This window comes from Octodon degus, unplaced genomic scaffold (assembly GCF_000260255.1).
Source record: "Octodon degus isolate 3935 unplaced genomic scaffold, OctDeg1.0 scaffold00206, whole genome shotgun sequence".
NCBI lineage: Eukaryota > Metazoa > Chordata > Mammalia > Rodentia > Octodontidae > Octodon > Octodon degus.
In genome coordinates this window covers 156,958-167,983 of record NW_004524782.1, presented here as the reverse complement: position 1 = coordinate 167,983, position 11,026 = coordinate 156,958, and the positions used below count along the sequence as shown (strand labels likewise).

Here is an 11,026-nt window from a genome sequence, read left to right as displayed (position 1 = left end):
TTAAACTTTAGTTGTTGAACACCCAGAAGAGAAAATTGTTGATGTTACCATTGTAATGGAGGCAGTGAGCTTCATTATTATAATTTTATCTGAATATCAACGATCTTGACACATAAAGTATAGCAAAGACCTTTTATTTACTACCAACCATGGTTGTTTCAGGGTTTAGAACTCTAAAAACAGCCAGTAGAATATTAAGAGACAAGAGTTACATAGATTTATAAATAAAACTTGATATCAAAAGCCACACATAATACTTCAGCCTGACAAGCATAAGAATACTATTTTTGTAACACATTTATGTGTCCATCATGGTGTGCAGTAGAGTGAAACACACAGAATGTGCACCACTTACATTTTTAAAAATTTATATAACTGGCTATTTCATGTTGATTTGACATATATCGCTCCTCACAAGTAAGTGGAGCACCAGAGAAGGGCAGCTATCTGAATCTAAGAGAAAAAAAATTATCACCATAAACAATCCAAGTTTTGTGTTTTACAGAACAAGTACCCCTGGAAGGCATAAGTATATTTAATAAACCATGAAATTCTCAACAATGAATGTCATAGCTCTATGCAAAGCTTTGTTTCTCGATTTAGTATTGTACCAAGAGTATGTGTCAATGAGAAAACCTTATTGTGTATTATTTGTAGAAAACTTACCCCAATGAAAGAAAATCTGATTATAATTTTTGTCTACATTTTTTGAGATAGGGTTTCACTATGCAGTTCAGGCTGGCCTTTAATTCACAGTGAGCCTCCAGCCTCAGCCTCCTGAGTGCTGGGATGACAAGCATGCACTTGGTTTTATTTACATTTTTAAAACCCAAATGAAGCATGATAATCTCCGCCACTGGTGAAATAGGAAATCTGTGGGTGTCTTCAGTGTTGTAGAGATTATACTGGTGTGTTATCACCACCACAGTTTTGTTTCCTGCAACCAGAGCTGCCGCCATTTGGTAATGTAAGATCAGCAACTGTACCCGCTCTTTTGAAATGGCAGGCATCTCATTAGGATGGAGACCTGCAACATGGTGGTCATTAGGATGGACGCTAAGAGTTTACAGTCCAGCATATTGTATGGCAAGGTGCCTGGGGTGATGGTGGTGGGCAGGTGCTCAGCCACCTCCAGCTCTGGCAAGGTATGGTGACTCTGCCACCTTCCACCTGGTGGTAAAGTGCTACTGCTGAAGCTGCCTCTCTTGTCCTGGCATTTCTCCAAGCTCTGTAGCTCTTGAAGCTCCATGGAGCCAGCTGCATGCCACTGGCCAGCACCCACCAAGCCACCTCCCTCCATGTACCTGGAGGTCTGTGAGAGGTGGTTGGAGAAGCTGATGTGCTGGTTTCTCCCCATTCTTGCACTTTTAGCTCAAGGCGACCCTTTCAAGTATCTATAAGTTTCTAGATAGATGTGCGCTGGTTTCCTCTTTCCCCAGCCTTCCAGAGGAATTGGTCCCTTCCCAAACAACTCTGGCTATGGAAACTATTTTGTAAAGGCTCTGGTGCCTGGGGAATTGAGGTTTTGTTCAAAGGCTGTGCCTCATGGGCTGAAACCTCTGTGCTGTGTGTTTTACTTTTCTCTGGCCCTGAGGCTGCAGCCCTTGGCTGTGAGTTCTGAAATGGAGTATAAAATAACGAGTCAAAATTCCAAGTCAAGAAAATCTCAGAGGATGTCATGTTTCACTCTATCATGTGCCCTTTTGAGATTTTTTTTCCAGCTCCTTTAGCATTCAAATTTTAGGCTGCCTGCATGAGGAAACCAGAGATTAGTTACATCTCTTTTTTGTTCTTTTGAGAAAAAGTCTCACTAGGCAGTTCAGCCTGGCCTTGAGCTCACACTGTGGCCCAGGATGGTCTTGAACTTGAAACAATCCTCCTGCGTCAGCCTCCCACATGCTGGGATTACGGGCTCGCACCATCACACCTGCCTTAGTTACCTCTTATAGTATATTCATTAACTATTTTCTCAGCACATGAGCTTTTGAGCATTTAACCAGGCCGTAGAGTATCTGTACATACCCCTGATATTCAACTGGTACATTTTGAGTTAAAGAATAAACTGATTTCTGTAACAAGAGAACTACCCCTCTTCTTTGTTAATGTTTCTTGCACCCTTTATTATTATAGGCAGCTAAATTAGGTAGAAATATAGCAGGAAGTCAGGTAGGGCTGAGTCACTGAGAGAGCAAATGCAGAAGAGGAGCAGCCATCAGGACTGCTGCTGGAGGCCCACAGTGGCAAGTTCTTCATAAGACCCTAAGAAATGAAAAAAGTTTGGGACTATTGGTGTCACCCTCTTGAGATTACAAATATCTCATTAGGGCTGGGCCATGCTCTCTCACCTACTGAAACTAAGTCTAAAACTGAGGCTGCTGGACTAAAGGCAAAACTAAAACTATCATTTTTTTTTAAACCGGGAATTTAACATAGGACCTTATAATTGCTTGCAAGCAACTGTGTCACTGAGCTACATCCCTAGAAAGACTACAGATTATTGACTGTTGGAGACCAGGTTCCAGAATGAACAACCATATAAGGAAAAAGGTGTGACAACGTGCACAGCTACCCTGACCTGTGCTTTGAGAAAAGAGCCCAAATACATTCCCAGGGCTCTGGAATGTTTGGTCTCCTGTATATCCTGTCTGCCTTGGCAAGCTGTTCTACTCCCAGAGAAACAGAGAAGGCTTAGAGTTAACTAGGGCAAATGTTGGGCACATGATCAAACCTTTCTGTATATAACCTTGAAACAAATAAGTGTAATTACCGAGTTAGCACCTTAGTCCTTCTGACCCTGGATTTCTTTCTTTTCATTGCGTCCTCCCTGTACGCTGTTCCCCTCTGTGAGGGCTGGATCATCACAACTGACCAAGGTTGAAGATATCATCCATATACCCTTGCTACCATCAGATCCGTATTATGTAAATGACTATACTTTCAGCCTCATTGGTTGAGCATAAAGTTGATCCACACTGTACCCACCTCATTATTTTACTCTATCAAACTTCCTTTGAGAGGTGGGTTCACTGGCAATGCATTCAGGGCTCCTCCTGTCTCTCAGGAGCTATTCCTTTTCCACATGCTCCCACTGCAATTCCCCATCTCTTTTCTCCAATAAATTTTCCTACCCTTCACTTCTATTGGTCCTTAGAATTCATTGTTCAATTTCAGAGAATGTAAAGTCAGTTTCTTTGACATTTAGCATTTCCCCTATATTGTTATAGAAGTTCCACTGAGATACTTTGAAGGGGGTAAGAGTTTGCTTTTGTTTTTAGGAACCCTAAACTATTTCAATTAATTTCTGGATTGCAACTCACTTAAGTAATCAACATTATCATCCTTGAACTTTATGCCTTGCCTTTGTCAGTTGCTTAGGCTTTCTCTCTTTTACACACTGCCTTTGTTAAAATTATGATAAATTTAAATGAGAACATGGAAGATTATGATGTTTCTTCATGGGGTATTTTATTCCTATTTTTTCTGTGCTGTATTTTGGTCTTAGTTGCTAATTTACTAGTGTTCCTTATTTTACCTGTTCGACTTGTTGGACTGTTATTAAACCTAGCATAGTTAACATTTAAGATATATATTATTTTAAACAGAAATATTCTAAGTTACTTTTTGAAACATAGAAAATGATGCACAGTGTATTTTGATTTTTTTTTTTGAACGGGGAATTAGACTCAGGCCATTGAGCTTGCCAGGAAAGCACTTATTCTACTGCGCCATCTATCTGGCCCCACTGAGCCATCTCCCCAACCCTTTAACAAAAGCAAATATCTTGGTTGGCTATCCAGTTGGGCAAAACATATTATCAACTTTAAAACATCTTTACTCTTATCTTACCAATCAATGCAAATTTTCTCATTGGTTCAAAATTTACCCAAGTCAAATGAAGAAGGATGTTTGCATTGCTTATGTGAATATTTGCTTATCTGTGTAAGCTTTACCTCAATAGTTTATATAGCAATGGGAGATTTTTAAAGCAGTGTGATTTATTTTTTCTATAGTCTCACATGAGTTTGTTAAGCCTTGAATACTTGCCTAACCATTATTTGTAGTATTAAAAATTTTTTAGAGTCAGAAGTTTGTAGGGTGGCAGAAGGTAGAAAAAGATATAAAAGGGAATTAAATCAAATAAAGCAACTGATTGTGTGATGGGAGAGACAAGTCCATGTTAACAAATGGAACTCTGGCTTCCAGCCCAGTAGGCTTTTTCTTTTTTTAAACTATTGGCCACAAACACAGATTAATGGTCTGCTAGACAAGCGGATGACACATAAACAATCACATTAAATCAGAGTACACTTTTAATAGCACTGTCCATGCTGGATGATAATTATCTTTCTTCTCTTATATCTAAGTTTATGACTTTTTTTTTCCCTTTGGAACTGGGGATTGAACTCAGTTCCTTGCGCTTGCCAAGGAAGTGCTTATTCCACGGAGTCATCTTGCCAGCCCCTAAATTTCTTTTTTTAATCATTTATTTATTTATTTATTTATTTATTTATTTATTTATTTGGTACAAGGTCTTCCTGTGCAGCTCAGATGCATAATGGTCTTCCTGTCGCAGCCTCCTTAGTGCTGAGGTTACAGGCCTATGTGTGGTACCAGGGATTGAACCCAAAGTATTTGTGCTTACCAGGCAGAAACTTAGAGCTTGTAAGAGAAAGGAGCATGTGGGCAGGAATGTGAACCTAGTACCAGCACTATGGAAATCGGTGTGAAGATGTCTGAAAAATCTCCCTTAGCTATTCTTCATTTAGGTATCTTCCCCAGACAGGTAAGCATATCATGCTGCAGTAATACATGCATTCCGTGTTTACAGCAGTGCAGTTTATAATATAACGGTGAGTCTCGGAAGTAGCCTATAAATCCATCAACTAACGAATGGACAAAGAACCAATGGGGTAGTTATACGCAATGCAGTACTACCCTGCAATGAAAAAGAATAAACTTGAGTTATTTGTAGGAAAATAAAGGCACCTTGAGACCCTAATGTTAAGTGAAATAAATCAGACACACAAGCTTAGCTATCACATGGTTTCTCTTATATATTAGAAACCTAAAATATAAATAAAGAGCAAAATAAAAGATAACTTTTTATTGTCACTTATTAGAAGGGACATCCTGTGGACTGGCAGTTGGTGATATGTTGGATCTATCACTTAAGATTAATGATCTGAGATATTTAACCAAAAAACATTCTTTGAATATGTTCCTCTTTATATAATCATTGTTGGTTTTACCTTAGCAAAGGTCTATTTATCAATTAACTTATATTTTGGGCTGTTTGGGTGTGATAAGCCAGGAGGATGAGGTAGAGTCCATGGAGATAGGAGATAAGAAGTACCGTGATACAGTCTTTGCAAATGGGAAGCAGGCCAAAGATGAAGGAAGGAGGGAGAGAAGGGAGAGAAAGAGTATTTAAAAAGAAATGGCTATGATGTGTATATGTACCAACTGGTAACAAAGAATGTGATCATTATGAGCTGCAACTATGTCCTAACTAAAAGCAAACCATGAAGCTAATTAGGAGTTTGCACATGACTGTTTGTACACAGTAACTGCAAAGGCAATACTGGTTTGGATAGGAAGGTAGAGAGAATACTGATAAGCAAACTGGCATAAAAGGCCCAGCCCAGCAAGATGCCAAGAGAGTTCTGTGAGCAGTGACAGGTATAGAGAAGTCACCATTAAAATGAGTGTACCCAGGGCAGCTATGTGGTGTCACCCACCTCTCCCAGCCTCTCCTTGAAAGTGGAGGATGATTCAGTGCCCAGAGGCCAGTGCTGTGACAAGGGGGCATCATGTGGAAGTGAGGAGAGAGAGCAGGCCTCTCACAGGAGTTACATGGCTGGGGGATTCACCTTAGACACCCTAAAAAGAGGATCTGTGGATTTCAAGTAGACCAAGGTTATGCCTTTATATTGTTAGTTAAAAAGCATGGACAAAAGGTTGGAGATAGAAATTGATTGATAGATAGATAGAAAATAGATAGGTAGATAGATAGAAATGATAGTGGCTAGGAGAAGAGAGCCATAAAAATCAAAGAGTTAGTAGTTAAAAAGAAAGAATTTGACTGAACCAACCTAAGCAGTTGCCTCAGTTTACCTTCTAATAGCTCAGCAAAGAGAAGGATCCAATGAGTGCCCTCAAAAAAGATGTGAGCACCTCAAATGTGCCTTCCAAGTAAGTTCTTCACTGTGAGCACAGAAAAGAATTTCAGGACACATTCATGAGAGACATAGAAAGGACGCATCAGGCAGAATTAAGGAAGTGAAAGCTTACAAAATGTGAAGAGCAGATGATCAAAGGGAAGGAAGAGGCATTCTGTGGACTGGAAGTTGGTGATATACTCTTGGACTGATCTAAGATTGATGATCTAAGATATTTAACCTAAAAACATTCTTTGAATATGTTCTTCTTTATATAATGTAGTTGGTTTTACCTTAACAAAGGTGTATTTATTGATTAACAGTATCTTTTGGGCTATTTGTGTGTGATAAGGTAGGAAAGGGAGGTAGAATCTGTGCAGATAGGAAAAGGAATCTGGAGATGTCAAGAGATGGGTGGGTGAGGAGGAAAGCAAAAGTAAAGTTCAGTAAGACTCAGTATGCACATGTAGCAATTCCCAAAGAGAAATGCACTTTTTATGTATTGCAAACTTATGCTAATTAGAAAAAAATTAAGAATAAAAACCTGAGGAATGGAGTGCAGATATGGGTAATTTCATGTAACTTTGTGTCCTGAAGTTGTGATCTTTTAAAGTCAGGTTTTAAATTATAATTTATCTTGATTTGTTGCTTCTTAGGATGAGACAGGACTTAACAGACTTAAAGAAGAAACACAAATTCAGTGCCCTGTCCCATCTGCCAGGAAGCCCAGAGTTTCAGTTGCCCAGACAAAAGACCTCTGGCTCTTCTCAAGTGCCTTGAAGCCTTGCTGTCCAAGGCTTCACCCATAAGGAACGAGGAAGCAGATGATTTGAGGACACAAAGCTTCAGTAAGATGTCGCCCAAACCCCATGCACAGCGAGGCAGATGTGAGCATCGCCAGTTGAGCAGCAGCTTAGAAAGTGTGTGGGCGGGGCGAATCCCTGAGGCAATGTCACAGCCCTGCACAGGCGCCACACAATGAAGAAGGCGGAAGCTGCAGTAAAGGATCCACTGCTAGGAAGCCTCTGAGGATTTTCCTTTGTGCATCTGCTCTAGGAACTAGACAGCAGGTGGTGACCCATGAGCTGAGTGTGCAGGGGACAGAAAGACAGAAGAGTGAGTAAACACGGAGCCCAGATAAGTTCAGATGTGGACCTATACGCCAGAGATGTTCGGATAGGGACGCCCTAGCCTGAAATTCCTGGCAGCACCTGCACACAGATCTGAGCACAGAAAGTAAGACACAAGCATCTAGGATGAGAAACATTTATCCATTTCTAGGTCAGTCCCAAATCAGATTCCTCCTGTTGAAGGCTACCCATCAGGATTTCCGTGGCAGACAGATAGGGTTTGGCACTGTCACTGCGCACACAGTGGAGATACGCACAAGCAGAACTGCACTGCACACAACTGCAAATGGAATTTTCAAGACCGAGGGATCATTGCACCAAAATCAAATCAAAACAGATTGAAGGCTTAGACATAAAACCAGAAACTTTGAAACACAGATTCCATAGAAGAAACACTTGAAGTCACAGGCAGAAGAAAAACCTTCCAGAAAAAGACTTCAGGAGCCCAGGAAACAATATTTTAAAATCTACAAATAGGATTATGTGATATTTAAAAGCCTCTGTGTGGCAAAGGCAGTGCTATAGTAGGGTGATGAAACGACTTACAGAAAGGTATCAAACATTTTTTTTTTATTAAGAGAACGCAGAACAGCAATATAAAAGAAAAAGTAAGAAATTATATACAGTTTCAAAAGCAAAATAACATGAATTCGGTAGTGTTTGTTGTATTGCATAACGGTGTCTGCAAAGTAGTTGTTCAGATTACCAGATATATGCATGAAAAGTTAGAAAAAGAAAGAAAAAAGTTATAAGAAATCAAGATGAGAAAAAAGGGTGAAAATGAAAACAGAAGACAAGTCACAACAAACAAACAAAAAAAATGAATTAAACATGGAGGTCAGCACTTTCCCGGTAAGACAACCTGAACATTCAGTGGAAGAAAGGGCTTCCAGTCCCTTCCCTGAAGACCTGAAGACCAAAGAAGACTGAGCATGGATTCGGCAATCCAGGTGAACGTACTCAGCGTCGTTCTCATCTCGGCTGCAACGTAGTGCCCGCCTGCGGGTTGCTAGGCAACATGCCCAGTTGCTGGACCTGGAGCACTGCAGAATCAGTCAAAATGCAGACTACTAGCCAGGTGCGCAGGGTGTCCGTCGTGCAGGCGCATTCACTTGCGCATGGAGACGATGCCAGCAGGTACTTAACTGAAAAGTCTCTGCCTCAGGGTTGCAACCAAACCAGATGTTTTTTCCACTTCATCAGACCAAGGAGACGATCAGGAGCCCTGACTTTTAAGATTCTCTGACTTGGATTTAAAAGACACAAATCTTACTAATCCTAGCATTATCTCAAAGCAGAGTTATATGGCATTACCAAGAAGAAGTATTCATTTGCAAAGAAAAAGCTTTTTGTCTTTTTCGTGAAAAAGAAACAAGTGAAAAAGAAACAAAAGCCCCTCCTTTTGAACTTAAAGAAAAGTGGTAGAAATGCTGTCAGCAACTATTCTCGGACCCAGTCGGCATCCATAAACATGTGTCACCACGATATGCTGTTGAAATTTATCACCAGACTGTTTCTATTTTAAAGCAGATGGCTATGACATTGAGTGCTTCAAAGATCTACAGAGAAAACAAACCCTCTAAAAGAACACCTCACTCATGGCCATGAGGGGTCTGCTTGACTCCCTCACATAAGCTGCTTTAGTCCTGATCTGCTAATAAGTGGCCCCAATTGTGAGAAAGGAGAGATACTGCTTTATTACTGCAACCATGACCTGGAGGGTCTCCACTGGGTCTGTGCCTGGAAGACAGCTTTGTGTCCACACCTGTATCTCACAGGCGAGGTTCAAATTGCTACTGAAAGGATCGATGGAACAGTTTGTGGCAGCACATTGGCCACCAGCCTCTATAGAGAAGTCACGATGTCTTGCCATTTTTAAGGATTATCTGTGTAAGGATGATTTTAAGACCAGAAAAAGAAGAGCTCACTGTTTTCCAAACTTTTGTGTTGGTGTATTTGAAGAAATCATGTCTATGGGGATCAGCCCCAGTAAGATCTCCTACAAGAAATCTGGAATCAATTCACCCTCAGGTGAATTTCATAAAGAAGTAGCAAAGTTATCTCAGGCAAGTCAAGAATAAAGTGATACTAGCATGCTGGATTTGCAGAAACTTCTACAAAAGCAAAATAGGATGATTCCAGGACTGCTTAGCCCCAGACAGCAGGAAATTCTATGTTGACAATAATGCAGAGCTTTTCAGAGAAAAGAGATTGCTGATGTACTGCACTGGGGGCATCAGATGTGAACGCAGTTCAGCCCACCTCAAAGGCAAGGGAGCTTAAACGGAAGTGTACCAGCTCAAGGGTGGTACCCACAAGTACTTGGAAGAATTTCCTGATAACTTTTACAAGGGGAAGTTGTTTGTTTTGGATGAGTGTTATGCCCTGTCCTACAGCACTGGTGTGGCGTCAGCATGTTCCTACTGTGGAGAGACCAGTGAGACCTGCATAATCTCTGTTCTACTCCCCAGTGTTGTCAGCTCATTTTGATCTGTCCTGCATGCCAGAGATGAGGATGCACACCCTTTTGTGTCACGTTCCAAGACAAGGGAACCAAGCAGTATTGAAGTCCTAATCAGGACAGTGTTTAGGACAGCTTTAAAGGATGTGAGTGCACAGCCCTGTGGCCATGCATCCCAACAGAACTCTCAAAACATGTACAACTCCCTGTAAATCTAGAACCGTGGTGGCCCTATGTTGAGTCGCACAGTCAGTATTCCTCAAGCCTTCATAAAGATTTGGAGCAGCTATGCATAGGAAAGTGTCAAGGTCAAAGAAACAGAGAAATTGAAATTTTTAGTGCTGGTCAATATCATCAAGGCAGACTGGTCACCCTGATGAGCACCTATGTGTCACTAGGATAGGAGAGGAAGTTGAAGATGTTGAAGTGTGGGAAAAGGGCAGGTTGCATGGGATGACAAAGGTGTTCAGGAATACAGCTCTGAGGCTGGTGACTATGTCATGCATATTTTCTGCCATATAGTAGAAGTGTTAATAGTTGTCTTTTTTAGTAGACCTATCCATCCTGGCTGCCAAAGTGCAAAAGCTCTGGCTCTAGCCGTAAACTTCTTATCCAAGTCCACTCAAGTCAGGTGCTGTGTTCCTCTCACCCCTAACAGGGACTGTAAACTGGCATTTGACCCCCTTCCTGCTTCTGTAAAATTTCTTGGGAAAGCCTCACCTATTTCTTTACCTATGATGTATGAAACAATTGTGTACTTACAACAAGGAACATGTGACCCACAAAGTCTAAAATACTTTTAATCTGGTCCTTCACAAAGAAGTTTGCCAACCCAGGGTGTAGACCTATAGTTCGTCTGATGAGATGACCTTAAAGATAGGGTCCACATTATTTTTATTGTTTCTGTCAGACATTTCCTTCTAATATCCCTTCTTCCCCAATACATATTTTCATAGCTTTTATGTGTTGTCTCTGAGACATTCAGCTCCATGGCACTGGCATTTGAGCAGCAGTTTTTTAGATCAGCACCTGGGACACAAGACACTTCCATCTTGAGGTCATTCTGCACTACTCTGGTGACCATCCAGCCTTCTGGCCAGCATGTGGCAGCATGTTTCTGTTGTACAGGACCCAAGAAACACATACATGGCCACACGTAGATCAACAGATCTAATGTTATATCACAGTTTCCAGTGATGCAAAACATAACTACAATTGTGTTACGAGGAGAAGACTAAGTAGGGATGGCCATCCTGCAGTGTAGTACCACTTCTGGA

At 40.9% G+C, this 11,026-nt stretch overlaps 1 pseudogene; it reads left to right on the top strand.

Annotated features, from left to right (window-relative positions):
* Positions 1-8,220: 8,220 nt before the first annotated feature.
* On the top strand, positions 8,221-10,152 carry LOC101580846 (annotated as a pseudogene).
* The last annotated feature ends 874 nt before the right edge of the window (positions 10,153-11,026 follow it).